Source organism: Pseudophryne corroboree, unplaced genomic scaffold, assembly GCF_028390025.1.
Source record: "Pseudophryne corroboree isolate aPseCor3 unplaced genomic scaffold, aPseCor3.hap2 scaffold_512, whole genome shotgun sequence".
Lineage (NCBI taxonomy): Eukaryota > Metazoa > Chordata > Amphibia > Anura > Myobatrachidae > Pseudophryne > Pseudophryne corroboree.
In genome coordinates, this window is record NW_026970116.1 from 8,978 (window position 1) to 26,372 (window position 17,395).

At 47.6% G+C, this 17,395-nt stretch overlaps 5 non-coding genes across 5 annotated transcripts; 1 reads left to right on the forward strand and 4 right to left on the reverse strand.

Annotated features, from left to right (window-relative positions):
• Positions 1–9,024: 9,024 nt before the first annotated feature.
• Positions 9,025–9,140, reverse strand: LOC135031211 (U5 spliceosomal RNA). Its single transcript, XR_010227047.1, has one exon. It is a non-coding gene; the product is annotated as a U5 spliceosomal RNA (small nuclear RNA).
• A 270-nt stretch (positions 9,141–9,410) lies between these two features.
• Positions 9,411–9,526, reverse strand: LOC135031200 (U5 spliceosomal RNA). Its single transcript, XR_010227037.1, has one exon. It is a non-coding gene; the product is annotated as a U5 spliceosomal RNA (small nuclear RNA).
• Positions 9,527–9,670: 144 nt separating this feature from the next.
• LOC135031039 (U1 spliceosomal RNA) lies at positions 9,671–9,834 on the forward strand. Its single transcript, XR_010226909.1, has one exon. It is a non-coding gene; the product is annotated as a U1 spliceosomal RNA (small nuclear RNA).
• A 4,822-nt stretch (positions 9,835–14,656) lies between these two features.
• LOC135031225 (U5 spliceosomal RNA) lies at positions 14,657–14,769 on the reverse strand. The gene has a single exon (XR_010227061.1). It is a non-coding gene; the product is annotated as a U5 spliceosomal RNA (small nuclear RNA).
• A 2,400-nt stretch (positions 14,770–17,169) lies between these two features.
• LOC135031210 (U5 spliceosomal RNA) lies at positions 17,170–17,285 on the reverse strand. Its single transcript, XR_010227046.1, has one exon. It is a non-coding gene; the product is annotated as a U5 spliceosomal RNA (small nuclear RNA).
• Between the last annotated feature and the right edge of the window lie 110 nt (positions 17,286–17,395).

A 17,395-nucleotide genomic window follows, 5' to 3' on the forward strand; every position in this document is an offset into this window, starting at 1 on the left:
CCTCACCGCACAGATGACTGCGGCGCCTGGGTCCCCCTCACCGCACAGATGACAGCGGCACCTGGGTCCCCCTCATCATGCAGACAGGCTCTCATGGCAGGCTCCAGGCTCCACCACCACCCCCTCCTCCGCTGTGGCATTTAGACACCAGCCGCAGCCTAGACTGCATACTTACAATGGCGTCCACGAGTCCCGCAGCTGCATCCTCTCCTGTGGCAGCGGCTCCGCCTCTCATTAACCTCTCATTAAGCGATGTGACGTCCTAACTAGAGATGAGCGGGTTCGGTTTCTCTGAATCCGAACCCGCACGAACTTCATGGTTTTTTTCACGGGTCCGAGCGACTCGGATCTTCCCGCCTTGCTCGGTTAACCCGAGCGCGCCCGAACGTCATCATGACGCTGTCGGATTCTCGCGAGGCTCGGATTCTATCGCGAGACTCGGATTCTATATAAGGAGCCGCGCGTCGCCGCCATTTTCACACGTGCATTGAGATTGATAGGGAGAGGACGTGGCTGGCGTCCTCTCCGTTTAGAATAGATTAGAGAGACACTTGATTTACTAATTTTGGGGAGCATTAGGAGTACTCAGTACAGTGCAGAGTTTTGCTGATAGTGACCACCAGTTTTATTTATAATCCGTTCTCTGCCTGAAAAAAGCGATACACAGCACACAGTGACTCAGTCACATACCATATCTGTGTGCACTGCTCAGGCTCAGGCCAGTGTGCTGCATCATCTATTATCTATATATAATATTATATATATCTGATTATCTGTCTGACTGCTCAGCTCACACAGCTTATAATTGTGGGGGAGACTGGGGAGCACTACTGCAGTGCCAGTTATAGGTTATAGCAGGAGCCAGGAGTACATAATATATTATATAGTGAGTGACCACCAGACACACAGTGCAGTTTATTTAATATATCCGTTCTCTGCCTGAAAAAAGCGATACACACAGTGACTCAGTCAGTCACATACCATATCTGTGTGCACTGCTCAGGCTCAGGCCAGTGTGCTGCATCATCTATATATATTATATATCTGTCTGACTGCTCAGCTCACACAGCTTATAATTGTGGGGGAGACTGGGGAGCACTACTGCAGTGCCAGTTATAGGTTATAACAGGAGCCAGGAGTACATAATATTATATTAAAACAGTGCACACTTTTGCTGCAGGAGTGCCACTGCCAGTGTGACTAGTGACCAGTGACCTGACCACCAGTATATATAATATTAGTAGTATACTATCTCTTTATCAACCAGTCTATATTAGCAGCAGACACAGTACAGTGCGGTAGTTCACGGCTGTGGCTACCTCTGTGTCGGCACTCGGCAGCCCGTCCATAATTGTATATACCACCTAACCGTGGTTTTTTTTTCTTTCTTTATACATACATACTAGTTACGAGTATACTATCTCTTTATCAACCAGTCTATATTAGCAGCAGACACAGTACAGTGCGGTAGTTCACGGCTGTGGCTACCTCTGTGTCGGCACTCGGCAGCCCGTCCATAATTGTATATACCACCTAACCGTGGTTTTTTTTTCTTTCTTTATACATACATACTAGTTACGAGTATACTATCTCTTTATCAACCAGTCTATATATTAGCAGCAGACACAGTACAGTGCGGTAGTTCACGGCTGTGGCTACCTCTGTGTCGGCACTCGGCAGCCCGTCCATAATTGTATATACCACCTAACCGTGGTTTTTTTTTCTTTCTTTATACATACATACTAGTTACGAGTATACTATCTCTTTATCAACCAGTCTATATATTAGCAGCAGACACAGTACAGTGCGGTAGTTCACGGCAGTGGCTACCTCTGTGTCGGCACTCGGCAGCCCGTCCATAATTGTATATACCACCTAACCGTGGTTTTTTTTTCTTTCTTTATACATACATACTAGTTACGAGTATACTATCTCTTTATCAACCAGTCTATATATTAGCAGCAGACACAGTACAGTGCGGTAGTTCACGGCTGTGGCTACCTCTGTGTCGGCACTCGGCAGCCCGTCCATAATTGTATATACCACCTAACCGTGGTTTTTTTTTCTTTCTTTATACATACATACTAGTTACGAGTATACTATCTCTTTATCAACCAGTCTATATATTAGCAGCAGACACAGTACAGTGCGGTAGTTCACGGCTGTGGCTACCTCTGTGTCGGCACTCGGCAGCCCGTCCATAATTGTATATACCACCTAACCGTGGTTTTTTTTTCTTTCTTTATACATACATACTAGTTACGAGTATACTATCTCTTTATCAACCAGTCTATATATTAGCAGCAGACACAGTACAGTGCGGTAGTTCACGGCTGTGGCTACCTCTGTGTCGGCACTCGGCAGCCCGTCCATAATTGTATATACCACCTAACCATGTTTTTTTTTTCTTTCTTTATACATACATACTAGTAACGAGTATACTATCTCTTTATCAACCAGTCTATATATTAGCAGCAGACACAGTACAGTGCGGTAGTTCACGGCTGTGGCTACCTCTGTGTCGGCACTCGGCAGCCCGTCCATAATTGTATATACCACCTAACCGTGGTTTTTTTTTCTTTCTTTATACATACATACTAGTTACGAGTATACTATCTCTTTATCAACCAGTCTATATATTAGCAGCAGACACAGTACAGTGCGGTAGTTCATGGCTGTGGCTACCTCTGTGTCGGCACTCGGCAGCCCGTCCATAATTGTATATACCACCTAACCGTGGTTTTTTTTTCTTTCTTTATACATACATACTAGTTACGAGTATACTATCTCTTTATCAACCAGTCTATATATTAGCAGCAGACACAGTACAGTGCGGTAGTTCACGGCTGTGGCTACCTCTGTGTCGGCACTCGGCAGCCCGTCCATAATTGTATATACCACCTAACCGTGGTTTTTTTTTCTTTCTTTATACATACATACTAGTTACGAGTATACTATCTCTTTATCAACCAGTCTATATATTAGCAGCAGACACAGTACAGTGCGGTAGTTCACGGCTGTGGCTACCTCTGTGTCGGCACTCGGCAGCCCGTCCATAATTGTATATACCACCTAACCGTGTTTTTTTTTTTTTTCTTTATACATACATACTAGTTACGAGTATACTATCTCTTTATCAACCAGTCTATATATTAGCAGCAGACACAGTACAGTGCGGTAGTTCACGGCTGTGGCTACCTGTGTGTCGGCACTCGGCAGCCCGTCCATAATTGTATATACCACCTAACCGTGTTTTTTTTTTCTTTCTTTATACATACATACTAGTTACGAGTATACTATCTCTTTATCAACCAGTCTATATTAGCAGCAGACACAGTACAGTGCGGTAGTTCACGGCTGTGGCTACCTCTGTGTCGGCACTCGGCAGCCCGTCCATAATTGTATATACCACCTAACCGTGGTTTTTTTTTCTTTCTTTATACATACATACTAGTTACGAGTATACTATCTCTTTATCAACCAGTCTATATATTAGCAGCAGACACAGTACAGTGCGGTAGTTCACGGCTGTGGCTACCTCTGTGTCGGCACTCGGCAGCCCGTCCATAATTGTATACTAGTATCCAATCCATCCATCTCCATTGTTTACCTGAGGTGCCTTTTAGTTGTGCCTATTAAAATATGGAGAACAAAAATGTTGAGGTTCCAAAATTAGGGAAAGATCAAGATCCACTTCCACCTCGTGCTGAAGCTGCTGCCACTAGTCATGGCCGAGACGATGAAATGCCAGCAACGTCGTCTGCCAAGGCCGATGCCCAATGGCATAGTACAGAGCATGTCAAAACCAAAACACCAAATATCAGTAAAAAAAGGACTCCAAAACCTAAAATAAAATTGTCGGAGGAGAAGCGTAAACTTGCCAATATGCCATTTACCACACGGAGTGGCAAGGAACGGCTGAGGCCCTGGCCTATGTTCATGGCTAGTGGTTCAGCTTCACATGAGGATGGAAGCACTCAGCCTCTCGCTAGAAAACTGAAAAGACTGAAGCTGGCAAAAGCACCGCAAAGAACTGTGCGTTCTTTGAAATCCCAAATCCACAAGGAGAGTCCAATTGTGTCGGTTGCGATGCCTGACCTTCCCAACACTGGACGTGAAGAGCATGCGCCTTCCACCATTTGCACGCCCCCTGCAAGTGCTGGAAGGAGCACCCGCAGTCCAGTTCCTGATAGTCAGATTGAAGATGTCAGTGTTGAAGTACACCAGGATGAGGAGGATATGGGTGTTGCTGGCGCTGGGGAGGAAATTGACAAGGAGGATTCTGATGGTGAGGTGGTTTGTTTAAGTCGGCACCCGGGGAGACACCTGTTGTCCGTGGGAGGAATATGGCCGTTGACATGCCAGGTGAAAATACCAAAAAAATCAGCTCTTCGGTGTGGAGGTATTTCACCAGAAATGCGGACAACAGGTGTCAAGCCGTGTGTTCCCTTTGTCAAGCTGTAATAAGTAGGGGTAAGGACGTTAACCACCTCGGAACATCCTCCCTTATACGTCACCTGCAGCGCATTCATAATAAGTTAGTGACAAGTTCAAAAACTTTGGGTGACAGCGGAAGCAGTCCACTGACCAGTAAATCCCTTCCTCTTGTAACCAAGCTCACGCAAACCACCCCACCAACTCCCTCAGTGTCAATTTCCTCCTTCCCCAGGAATGCCAATAGTCCTGCAGGCCATGTCACTGGCAATTCTGACGAGTCCTCTCCTGCCTGGGATTCCTCCGATGCATCCTTGCGTGTAACGCCTACTGCTGCTGGCGCTGCTGTTGTTGCCGCTGGGAGTCGATGGTCATCCCAGAGGGGAAGTCGTAAGCCCACTTATACTACTTCCAGTAAGCAATTGACTGTTCAACAGTCCTTTGCGAGGAAGATGAAATATCACAGCAGTCATCCTACTGCAAAGCGGATAACTGAGTCCTTGACAACTATGTTGGTGTTAGACGTGCGTCCGGTATCCGCCGTTAGTTCACAGGGAACTAGACAATTTATTGAGGCAGTGTGCCCCCGTTACCAAATACCATCTAGGTTCCACTTCTCTAGGCAGGCGATACCGAGAATGTACACGGACGTCAGAAAAAGACTCACCAGTGTCCTAAAAAATGCAGTTGTACCCAATGTCCACTTAACCACGGACATGTGGACAAGTGGAGCAGGGCAGGGTCAGGACTATATGACTGTGACAGCCCACTGGGTAGATGTATGGACTCCCGCCGCAAGAACAGCAGCGGCGGCACCAGTAGCAGCATCTCGCAAACGCCAACTCTTTCCTAGGCAGGCTACGCTTTGTATCACCGCTTTCCAGAATACGCACACAGCTGAAAACCTCTTACGGCAACTGAGGAAGATCATCGCGGAATGGCTTACCCCAATTGGACTCTCCTGTGGATTTGTGGCATCGGACAACGCCAGCAATATTGTGTGTGCATTAAATATGGGCAAATTCCAGCACGTCCCATGTTTTGCACATACCTTGAATTTGGTGGTGCAGAATTTTTTAAAAAACGACAGGGGCGTGCAAGAGATGCTGTCGGTGGCCAGAAAAATTGCGGGACACTTTCGGCGTACAGGCACCACGTACAGAAGACTGGAGCACCACCAAAAACTACTGAACCTGCCCTGCCATCATCTGAAGCAAGAAGTGGTAACGAGGTGGAATTCAACCCTCTATATGCTTCAGAGGTTGGAGGAGCAGCAAAAGGCCATTCAAGCCTATACAATTGAGCACGATATAGTAGGTGGAATGCACCTGTCTCAAGTGCAGTGGAGAATGATTTCAACGTTGTGCAAGGTTCTGATGCCCTTTGAACTTGCCACACGTGAAGTCAGTTCAGACACTGCCAGCCTGAGTCAGGTCATTCCCCTCATCAGGCTTTTGCAGAAGAAGCTGGAGGCATTGAAGAAGGAGCTAAAAGGGAGCGATTCCGCTAGGCATGTGGGACTTGTGGATGCAGCCCTTAATTCGCTTAACAAGGATTCACGGGTGGTCAATCTGTTGAAATCAGAGCACTACATTTTGGCCACCGTGCTCGATCCTAGATTTAAAGCCTACCTTGGATCTCTCTTTCCGGCAGACACAGGTCTGCTGGGGTTGAAAGACCTGCTGGTGACAAAATTGTCAAGTCAAGCGGAACGCGACCTGTCAACATCTCCTCCTTCACATTCTCCCGCAACTGGGGGTGCGAGGAAAAGGCTCAGAATTCCGAGCCCACCCGCTGGCGGTGATGCAGGGCAGTCTGGAGCGACTGCTGATGCTGACATCTGGTCCGGACTGAAGGACCTGACAACGATTACGGACATGTCGTCTACTGTCACTGCATATGATTCTCTCAACATTGATAGAATGGTGGAGGATTATATGAGTGACCGCATCCAAGTAGGCACGTCACACAGTCCGTACTTATACTGGCAGGAAAAAGAGGCAAATTGGAGGCCCTTGCACAAACTGGCTTTATTCTACCTAAGTTGCCCTCCCACAAGTGTGTACTCCGAAAGAGTGTTTAGTGCCGCCGCTCACCTTGTCAGCAATCGGCGTACGAGGTTACATCCAGAAAATGTGGAGAAGATGATGTTCATTAAAATGAATTATAATCAATTCCTCCGCGGAGACATTGACCAGCAGCAATTGCCTCCACAAAGTACACAGGGAGCTGAGATGGTGGATTCCAGTGGGGACGAATTGATAATCTGTGAGGAGGGGGATGTACACGGTGATATATCGGAGGGTGAAGATGAGGTGGACATCTTGCCTCTGTAGAGCCAGTTTGTGCAAGGAGAGATTAATTGCTTCTTTTTTGGGGGGGGGTCCAAACCAACCCGTCATATCAGTCACAGTCGTGTGGCAGACCCTGTCACTGAAATGATGGGTTGGTTAAAGTGTGCATGTCCTGTTTTGTTTATACAACATAAGGGTGGGTGGGAGGGCCCAAGGACAATTCCATCTTGCACCTCTTTTTTCTTTTCTTTTTCTTTGCATCATGTGCTGATTGGGGAGGGTTTTTTGGAAGGGACATCCTGCGTGACACTGCAGTGCCACTCCTAGATGGGCCCGGTGTTTGTGTCGGCCACTAGGGTCGCTAATCTTACTCACACAGTCAGCTACCTCATTGCGCCTCTTTTTTTCTTTGCGTCATGTGCTGTTTGGGGAGGGTTTTTTGGAAGGGACATCCTGCGTGACACTGCAGTGCCACTCCTAGATGGGCCCGGTGTTTGTGTCGGCCACTAGGGTCGCTAATCTTACTCACACAGCTACCTCATTGCGCCTCTTTTTTTCTTTGCGTCATGTGCTGTTTGGGGAGGGTTTTTTGGAAGGGACATCCTGCGTGACACTGCAGTGCCACTCCTAGATGGGCCCGGTGTTTGTGTCGGCCACTAGGGTCGCTAATCTTACTCACACAGCTACCTCATTGCGCCTCTTTTTTTCTTTGCGTCATGTGCTGTTTGGGGAGGGTTTTTTGGAAGGGACATCCTGCGTGACACTGCAGTGCCACTCCTAGATGGGCCCGGTGTTTGTGTCGGCCACTAGGGTCGCTAATCTTACTCACACAGCTACCTCATTGCGCCTCTTTTTTTCTTTGCGTCATGTGCTGTTTGGGGAGGGTTTTTTGGAAGGGACATCCTGCGTGACACTGCAGTGCCACTCCTAGATGGGCCCGGTGTTTGTGTCGGCCACTAGGGTCGCTAATCTTACTCACACAGCTACCTCATTGCGCCTCTTTTTTTCTTTGCGTCATGTGCTGTTTGGGGAGGGTTTTTTGGAAGGGACATCCTGCGTGACACTGCAGTGCCACTCCTAGATGGGCCCGGTGTTTGTGTCGGCCACTAGGGTCGCTAATCTTACTCACACAGCTACCTCATTGCGCCTCTTTTTTTCTTTGCGTCATGTGCTGTTTGGGGAGGGTTTTTTGGAAGGGACATCCTGCGTGACACTGCAGTGCCACTCCTAGATGGGCCCGGTGTTTGTGTCGGCCACTAGGGTCGCTTATCTTACTCACACAGCGACCTCGGTGCAAATTTTAGGACTAAAAATAATATTGTGAGGTGTGAGGTATTCAGAATAGACTGAAAATGAGTGTAAATTATGGTTTTTGAGGTTAATAATACTTTGGGATCAAAATGACCCCCAAATTCTATGATTTAAGCTGTTTTTTAGTGTTTTTTGAAAAAAACACCCGAATCCAAAACACACCCGAATCCGACAAAAAAAATTCGGTGAGGTTTTGCCAAAACGCGTTCGAACCCAAAACACGGCCGCGGAACCGAACCCAAAACCAAAACACAAAACCCGAAAAATTTCAGGCGCTCATCTCTAGTCCTAACTTCACATCCCGCATAGAGCGGAGCAGTGCCGGCGCCTCCCAAGCCTCCTGTGACGGAGGCAGGCTGTTGGAAGGCTGAGACAAGTGCCGGTGCTAGTCAAGAGCCGCGTCACTTGAATGAGAGAGAGCGGGAGCCGCATCACAACAAGGAGAGAGCCGCATGCGGCTCGAGAGCCGCGGGTTGGCCACCTCTGTGTTAGAACATGCAGCTGCTAGGCTGACTCATAGAAAATGTATCCATTTGTAACAAATGACACATACAGCATTAAATTAATATCTATAGCAGCCCATGTGACATCTCTACTCTTATCATAATTGTCTGGTTATTGCCAATCTGGACAGCAGGAGTGATATATATTCACTAGTCCCAATATCCCATCATATAAATATACCCACACTGATATACTTTCTTATCAAGAGTTATTAGTAGCTATCTGTATGCACTTTAGACATTGTAATTGCTAAGTGACATCATATCTAGTGTATTCCTTTCTTATAGCTCAGCTTCTATTCCCTATTAGTGGAGACTAACAGCTAACATCATAATCATATATTTTTGTTTTATAACATTTCACATGAGTCAAATACACGCGGACACGCCGTGCCCTACACGCGTGTTTCACTGCATCTATGGCAACTTATATTAAAGCTAACAAGAAAGCACACTCGTTCTGTCTTTAAACTGATAAAAGAAACCCCAATAATATGGGGCATGCAAAAATTGAGATAAAACTCAGTTTTGCTCCTCTCCACGGAAATCTTTAATAAAAGGCGAAAGATTTGTTCATTCTGAAGAGAAACCAGAGCATGACCAAGATTCCACCTGTCGCCTGAGTGCCATGCCAGCAGTCCTCATTCAGATCAAAGTGAGCGCCCAATTTCAAAGAAAGCAGATTTCTCACCTGGCTTCTCCTTGCTATAAGCATGGTTTGTACTGTATTCCATGTGCTCCCAGATCTTTCAAGCAAGTAGCATGGTCAAGAAAGTTCTGTTTGAAAAGAAACAAACATTTACTGTAATTTCTATGCAAATGAGCTTTCATTAAAGCACACTCATTCTATCTTTAAACCGATAAAAGAAACCCCAAAAAGATGGGGCATGCAAAAATTGAGGTAAAACTCAGTTTTGCTCCTCTCCAAGGAAATCTTTAGTAAAAGGCGAAAGATTTGTTCGTTCTGAAGAGAAACCAGAGCATGACCAAGATTTTCATCTGAAAATATGTGTTCTCCCTGCAGTTGTTGTCCCCAGATGAGAGTTCCCTTGTGCTGCCTCAGTTGAATCTCCTTTACTTGACAGAGATGTGCCTGAGCAGCGGCCCTCCCCAGCCCTATCCCAAATCATACTTATTTTGCATAGGAGATACCATGGTCATGAAGATTGTTTTCCCAGGCTGAGGTTCATTCATTGCATTCTGGGTATGCTGACCCCTGTGATTTCCCCAAATGTGGGAAACTCGACTGCATTATTTGTGGTAGTGGGGGACTGTGTTTGTGCTTTCCTCTGGTCAGCTCTGGTAAAAGTCAGATTTCTTTGTCTCAGATCTTCCTCTAGCCTTGTTCTTCTTTCGAGAGTTCCCTTGTGCTGCCTCAGTTGGATCTCCTTCACTTGACAGGGGGTGCCCGAGCAGCAATCCTCCACAGCTCTAGCCCAACTCCTACTTACCTGCCAGGTGAGATACTATGATCTTCACTGTTAGGGCAATCAGGATGTGGAATTCCCTGCCAGGGAAGGTGGTAATGGCGGACTCTGTAATTGGATTTAAAAAAGGAATAATTACATTTCTGAATGAAAAAGCTATCCAAGGTTATAATACTTAAAATATCAACATGGTTAATCCGGGGGTAACATGAGTTATAGTAGCTAACTAGTCATAAAACATTATTCAGCAAGTATGTAGAATCATCACAACTTAAAACAGGTTGAACACGATGGGCAATTTGCCTCTATTCAACCTCAAAAACTATGTTACTATATGTTACTATATTACTATGTTACTGTAGTATACAGAAAACCAAAATGCAATGAACAGTGATAGTGAGCACTGATGAGGATACTAGAACTGACACTGAGCAGCAAGATGCAGCACTGGACTATTAGTAATGTACTGTAGTATGCTGAGCACCACAATGCAGCACAAGACAATGAGCAGTGATACTGAGCACTGATGAGGATACTACTGAGAACTGACACTGAGCAGGAGAGACACACTACTAGTATTACTGAGCAGCAATAAGTAACCACTGATACTGAGCACTGATATTGAGATTTCCACTGAGAGAACATAGCCACGTCCATTCCGCTCTCTCTTCAATGCACGAGTAAAAATGGCGGCAACGCGCAGCTCTTTATATGGAATCCGAATCTCGCGAGAATCCGACAGCGGGATGATGACATTTTCCCTTGTTCAGGTTTTCCGAGTCAGGCGGGAACAACCGAGCCTGCCTCGGACCAGTGTAAACCACGTGGAGTTCGTGGGGAATTCGGTTCTCGGAGAACCGAACCCGCTCCTCTCTACCTTATACCCATCAATTTTTTTATTTTCAATCTAAGCCCCTGCAGTTTTCTGTAAGCATCTGCTTCGCTATGATGATCAACAAGTCACAAGGGCAAACACTCAGGGCTTGAGGCGTAGATCTTAGGACCAGCTGCTACAAGCATGGCAGAGGTGTCACTATTACTGGTGACACCCAGAGAGGTGGCGAGGGAGATTGTAATGCAGTGCGCGCAGATAAGCAGCGCAATGGTAAAAAGGAGGCATGGTTTCATAGGTAGGGGCGTGGCCTGGTGGCCTGAATCTACATTATGTTGCTCCGGGTGTCCCGGGGGTTGGGGGCTGCACCCGGGGACTAGTGTGTGAGCGGTGCTGGCTCCTGCACAGTGAAAAGGTATGGCCACCCAGCATGACGCCTCCCTTCTTGACCATGCTGTAATTGCAGTCGCACTGCAGTTCAGCGTGATCATAAAAAATGGTGTAGCCTCCTGCTGGTGCAGACTGTATGTGCGCGCAGGAAGCCGCCACCATTTTTGTGATCACAGCGGCTGAATGTGATGTCATACAGCCGCTGTGACCACGCCCCCTGTGTCTCCTCCGTTGCAGACCCCATTTTGAAGCCTTGCACCCGCACCGCTCCATCCCTGACTTGGAAATGGAGTGTTGCTGACCCACCTATCCCCCCCCCCCCGCCCCGATTGACAGGCAGAGGCGATCGCATTCTCTGCGGGGTGCCGCAGAAAATGCAGGCACATGCGTATGCTCTTAGCAATTTTTGCAGTTGGATCGCTTATTGTGATTGCAATCCAACCTGAATCAGGCCCTATTACCTATCACAATGCGCTGCGGGCAGTACAAAATTGGGTTAATATAGGAGAAAACCCCCCAGACCTGTGCTCCTTAACTGTACCTGGTGGCTAGTGGAGCGGCTGCCCAGTAATCAGTGTCCACGCCAGTGCGCACACGGTCCACCCCCTACGGCCACGCTCCCCTTCATCAGCGGCCTCGTGATCCGGAAGGGTGGTGTGTGTGTGACTGACCTTAGGATGAAACCGGAGCCTCCGCTGCAGTGACCCAGCAACCGGGGCACGGGAGTATACAGCGCCGCTGGGAGTGATGAAGCTGCAGTAAAGATGTCTATTAGACCTAGCCTGCTGCAGCCCTTGTAGATTCTCATAAAACAAGTTCTTCTTTTCTTGTCAAAATTTATAGCTAAGAATAGGCTGCCTGAGGCAGGCCCCTGTTAAGTGGCCTGCTACTGAAGGCACCAACTACAAACTGAGCTCCCTGTTCATGGAAGCGGGGTTATAGAGGAGAATGCACTGAGCATCTTGGGAACAGTCAAAAGCTTTGAGCCGGTTGGTGCCTCAGATCAAGATCCTACTCTACACCCCAATGTGAATCCTTGTGGAGTCCAGTGTACCCCACAGAAGAAATTAATGTGTCACACCCATTGGCAGCAACCTTAGAATAGCTGCTGACGGGCACAATTGAGAATGGAAGGGGGGGGGGGGACATTTGAATCCAGCACATAAATGCAATTCAAATATGTAATTTGTACCTTCCTATTTTAAAATATAATGGATGAACCTCACCCTGTGAGAACAATCTTCATGATCAAGAAATCTCATATGCAAAATAAGTATGAGTTGGGATAGGGCTGGGGAGGGTGTCTGCTCTGGCAGCCCCTCCCCCGTCAAGTTAAGGAGATTCAACTGAGGAAGCACAAGGGAACTCTCGTCTGGGGACAACAACTGCAGGGAGACCACATCTTTTCAGATGAACATGGGAGGGCGGAAGGCTGCCTAATACTGAAGCACCATCAAATATCAAACCATATGCAACATCTAGTACAAGCATTCCTGGGGGAAGGTCTGCAGCAGACGGATTTGCATACAGTGATGTTATCCAAGCAGTGGGCCAAAGTTGGCTGGAACCCTCATCTGCATATGAAAAGAGAAAAGGGGCGTGCAGGGCATGGCGGCCTTTTGCAGTGCTTGGATGACCCCTAGTTCTCATTAAACACCCCCACCCTCCTTTGGTGTGGGGCTCATGTTGGCCATGCCCCATCCCCTGAAGCATTCAAGCTGATTTCTTGCAGCAGCTGGGCACTGTAACAGCTCCAGAGCTGTTCTGTAAGGCAAGTAAAAGGGTGTGGGCCCTACAGCACCACCTGTAGTTCGCATTGTGCGTTGGAAGGCACAAAGTAAGCAGACGGGAGGAGAAGTCAGGATAGTGCGCAAGGGCATCCTTTTCTCTTAGTCCGTAGAGGATGCTGGGGTCACATTAAGAACCATGGGGTATAGACGGGATCCGCAAGAGACATGGGCACTTTAAGACTATCAAAGGGTGTGAACTGGCTCCTTCCTCTATGTCCCTCCTCCAGACTCCAGTTATAGGAACTGTGCCCAGGGAGACGGACATTTCGAGGAAAGGATTTATTGTTAAACTAAGGTGAGCATCTTACCAGCTCACACCTTAAGCATGCCGCAGAACGTGGCATTCAACAGAACACAAGCCAACGGCATGAACAATTGCAGCAAAAAGCTGACCAGAACCATAACACAACATGTGTATAACCACAAGTAATAACTGCAGACACAGTATGGACTGGGACGGGTGCCCAGCATCCTCTACAGACTAAGAGAAAAGGATTTACCGGTAGGTATTAAAATCCTATTTTCTCATACGACCTAGAGGATGCTGGGGTCACATTAAGAACCATGGGGTTATACCAAAGCTCTTGAACGGGTGGAAGAGTGCGTACGACTCTGCAGCACCGAATGACCCAACTTGAGGTTATCATCGGCCAAGGTATCAAACTTGTAAAACTTAGCAAAAGTGTTTACTAAATAGCTGCTCGGCAAAGTTGCAATGCCGAGACTCCCCGACCAGCTGCCCAGGATGAACCCACCTTTCTAGTAGAATGGGTCTTCACCTAATTCAGTAACGGCAATCCTGCCGTGGAATGAGCATGCTGAATCTTACCACAGATCCAGCGCATAATGGTCTGCATGGAAGCAGGACACCCAATCCTGTTGGGAGCATGCAGGACAAACAGAGCCTCTGTTTTCCTAATCTGAACCGTTCTGGTGACATAAATTTTCAAAGTTCTGACCACAGCCAGAGACTTTGACTCAACAAAGGTGTCAGTGGCCAAAGGCACCATGTGGAAAGATGAACCACCTTCGGCAGAAATTGTTGACGTGTCCTCAATTCTGCTCTATCTTCATGAAAGATCAAATAAAGGCTCTTGTGATACTGCATGGTTTGTACTGTTTTCCATGTGCTCCCAGATCTTTCAAGCAAGTAGCATGGTCAAGAAAGTTCTGTTTGAAAAGAAACAAACATTTACTGTCATTGTTATGCAAATAAACTTACATTAAAGCTAACAAGAAAGCACACTCGTTCTGTCTTTAAACTGATAAAAGAAACCCCAATAATATGGGCATACCTCCCAACTTTGTCGGCTCGCATAGAGGGACACACGCGCGGCGAAGTCGCGCGCGCTCCCAAAAAGGGCGTGGCCTAAGTAAAAGGGGTGTGGCTTCGCAGGAGGACCCGCGATCGCGAGTCACGCCCCCGTTTTCGGCACTGAGGGGGCATGCCCAGCGCTCTGTGAGCCGCTGGCATGCCACCTCTCCCTCTGACTTCAGTGAATAGACGCTGTGCGCATGCGCACAGCGTCTATTCACCGCTGCTCTGCTAAGCAGGGCAGCGACAGACAGAGCCTCCCAACTGTCCTCCCCACCGCGGGACACTGCGGCCCGCAGGTGGGACAGCGGGACAGTCCCCAAAAAACGGGACTGTCCCGCGAAAATCGGGACAGTTGGGAGGTATGATATGGGGCATGCAAAAATTGAGATAAAACTCAGTTTTGCTCCTCTCCACGGAAATCTTTAATAAAAGGCGAAATATTTGTTAGTTCTGAAGAGAAACCAGAGCATGACCAAGATTCCACCTATCGCCTGAGTGCCATGCCAGCAGTTCTCATTCAGCCAGGGCCGGCGCTACCACTAGGCAGCTTTAGGCAGCTGCCTATGGGCGGCGACCACTGGAGGGCGGCACTGCTTAGTGAACGAAAGTGAAAGAGAACACTTTTTTATCATGTGCCTCAGCAGAAACAGAGGAGCTGCTCGTGTGCGCCCACCACGTCTGTCTGACTCTGCCTTCAAAAGTGAGTTGACTGACTGTGTGCCTACTTCTGCAACCCTGCCGTGCCGCCGCCCCCCCACCTCTGCGATCATAACACATTCCACTATGTTATGTGGGCTATGTGCAGCCTGCTGCCGCCTGTGCTCCTGAGTCCGGGGTCCCGGGTCCCACAGTATCAGCCTATCACTGACTACCCGCCGCTCCCCCACGCGATGGTCTCCCGCGTCCCCCCCCATCACCCCTGCATTTGGGCACAGGGCACATGAAGGAGAGTCACCCGCTGGCCTGGTCCGCTCCGCATCACTGACTACCCGCCGCTCCCCCACGCGATGGTCTCCCGCGCCGCGTCCCCCCCCCCATCACCCCTGCATTTGGGCACAGGGCACATGAAGGAGAGTCACCCGCTGGCCTGGTCCGCACTGCTGCCGCATCGGGCGCCGCCTCTCCCTACAATCCAGTGCAAATTGTTATCCGCGCTACCCCCCCAATCCCGCGACCGGCTCCCGCATCAGTACCTGCTGCTGCCTCTTTTTGTGACAAGCGCCCCCACAGCTATTAGGCTCCCGCTGCACCCCCCCCCCCCTCCCCTCCTGCATCTTGTAGCTTTGTTCACTTCTCCCCCCCCTTCTGCATCTTGTAGCTTTGTTCACTTCTCCCCCCCCTTCTGCATCTTGTAGCTATGTTCACTTCTCCCCCCCCCCTCTGCCTCTTCTAATTACCAGCTCCCCCACAGCTATTAGGCTCCCGTTGCTCCCCCCCCCCTCCTGCATCTTGTAGCTAGGTTCACTTCTTCCCCCCCCCCTCTGCCTCTTCTTATTACCAGCTCCCCCACAGCTATTAGGCTCCCGCTGCTCCCCCCCCCTCCTGCATCTTGTAGCTAGGTTCACTTCTTCCCCCCCCTCTGCCTCTTCTTATTTAATTTATGTGAAAGGCAATAGGTTCTGCAGCAGCTGCGCCTCTCTAGTGCCTGAGAGGTGGCAGCTGTCTGTAGGTGGCCACAATAAACGGCCACAGTAATATACACGTGTGTGTGTATATATATATATATATATATATATATACACATATATACACACATATACACACAACACAGTATATCCATCTATGTATAAACACAGTACATCTATCTTGATAGATCTTTTTAGATATATATATATGGACCGGATTAAAGACTTTTTTACTTTACAACAGTCTGCTGAGTGCCGCTGATTTCCTTTCCACTATATATATATATATATATATATATATATATATATATATATATAGTAACCTGTTTCCTCTGTCACTCCATAAGGGTACATGCTCACATGTATATGGTATCCAAATAGCTGGCGGCACTCAGAGGCTTGTACAAAGTGGGAAAAAAACCTGTGCAGGGTGTGTTGTTTATTAAATGTGACATTTGGGGACCGTTCCCCTTCTTCAAGATAGGGGATACGGTCCCTGAAACGTCACATTTAATAAACACACCACCCTGCAGAGGTTTTTTTTTTTTTTTTAACTTTGTACAAGCATCTAGGGCTTGGGGGGGACTGGGGAACTGGTGTAGCGGTGTTGGAGGATGTGTCAAAATTATTATGTATGTATATACTATATATATATGTATTTATGGGTGGCACTCCTGTATTTATGGGTGGCACTCCACATGTTTCAAAGAAGTACAGTATGCACATATGCGGAAATACAACTGTAGCTTATCAACTTTTCAGATGCTTTAATGTTGCATCTTTTGACAAAACATCCAATATTAAAGATTCAATATCAAAGCATCCGAAACGTTGTTAAGCTATTTCTGCGCAAGTGCTGCGCACAAGTACAGGAGTATATTGTATATATTTATAAAGCTTAAAAGGAGCTTAGAAGACGCTACCTACGCACTGTTTCACCTGAGAGGCCGGGCATTGGGGGGGGGGGGCGATGAAGATTTGCCTAGGGTGCCGAGGAACCTTGCACCGGCCCTGCATTCAGCTGAAAGTGAGCACCCAATTTGAATGAAAGAAAGCAGATTTCTCACCAGGCTTCCCCTTGCTATAAACATTGTTTGTACTCTTTTCCATGTGCTCCCAGATCTTTCAAGCAATTAGTGTGGTCAAGAAAGTTCTGTTTGAAAAGAAACAAACATTTACTGTAATTTCTATGCAAATGAGCTTACATTAAAGCACACTCGTTCTATCTTTAAACAGATAAAATAAAACCCCAATAAGATGGGGCAAGGAAAAAATGAGATAAAACTCAGTTTTGCTCCTCTCCACGGAAATCTTTAGTAAAAGGCGAAAGATTTGTTCGTTCTGAAGAGAAACCAGAGCATGACCAAGATTCCACCTGTCGCCTGAGTGCCATGCCAGCAGTTCTCATTCAGCTCAAAGTGAGCACCCAATTTGAAAGAAAGAAAGCAGATTTCTCACCAGGCTTCCCCTA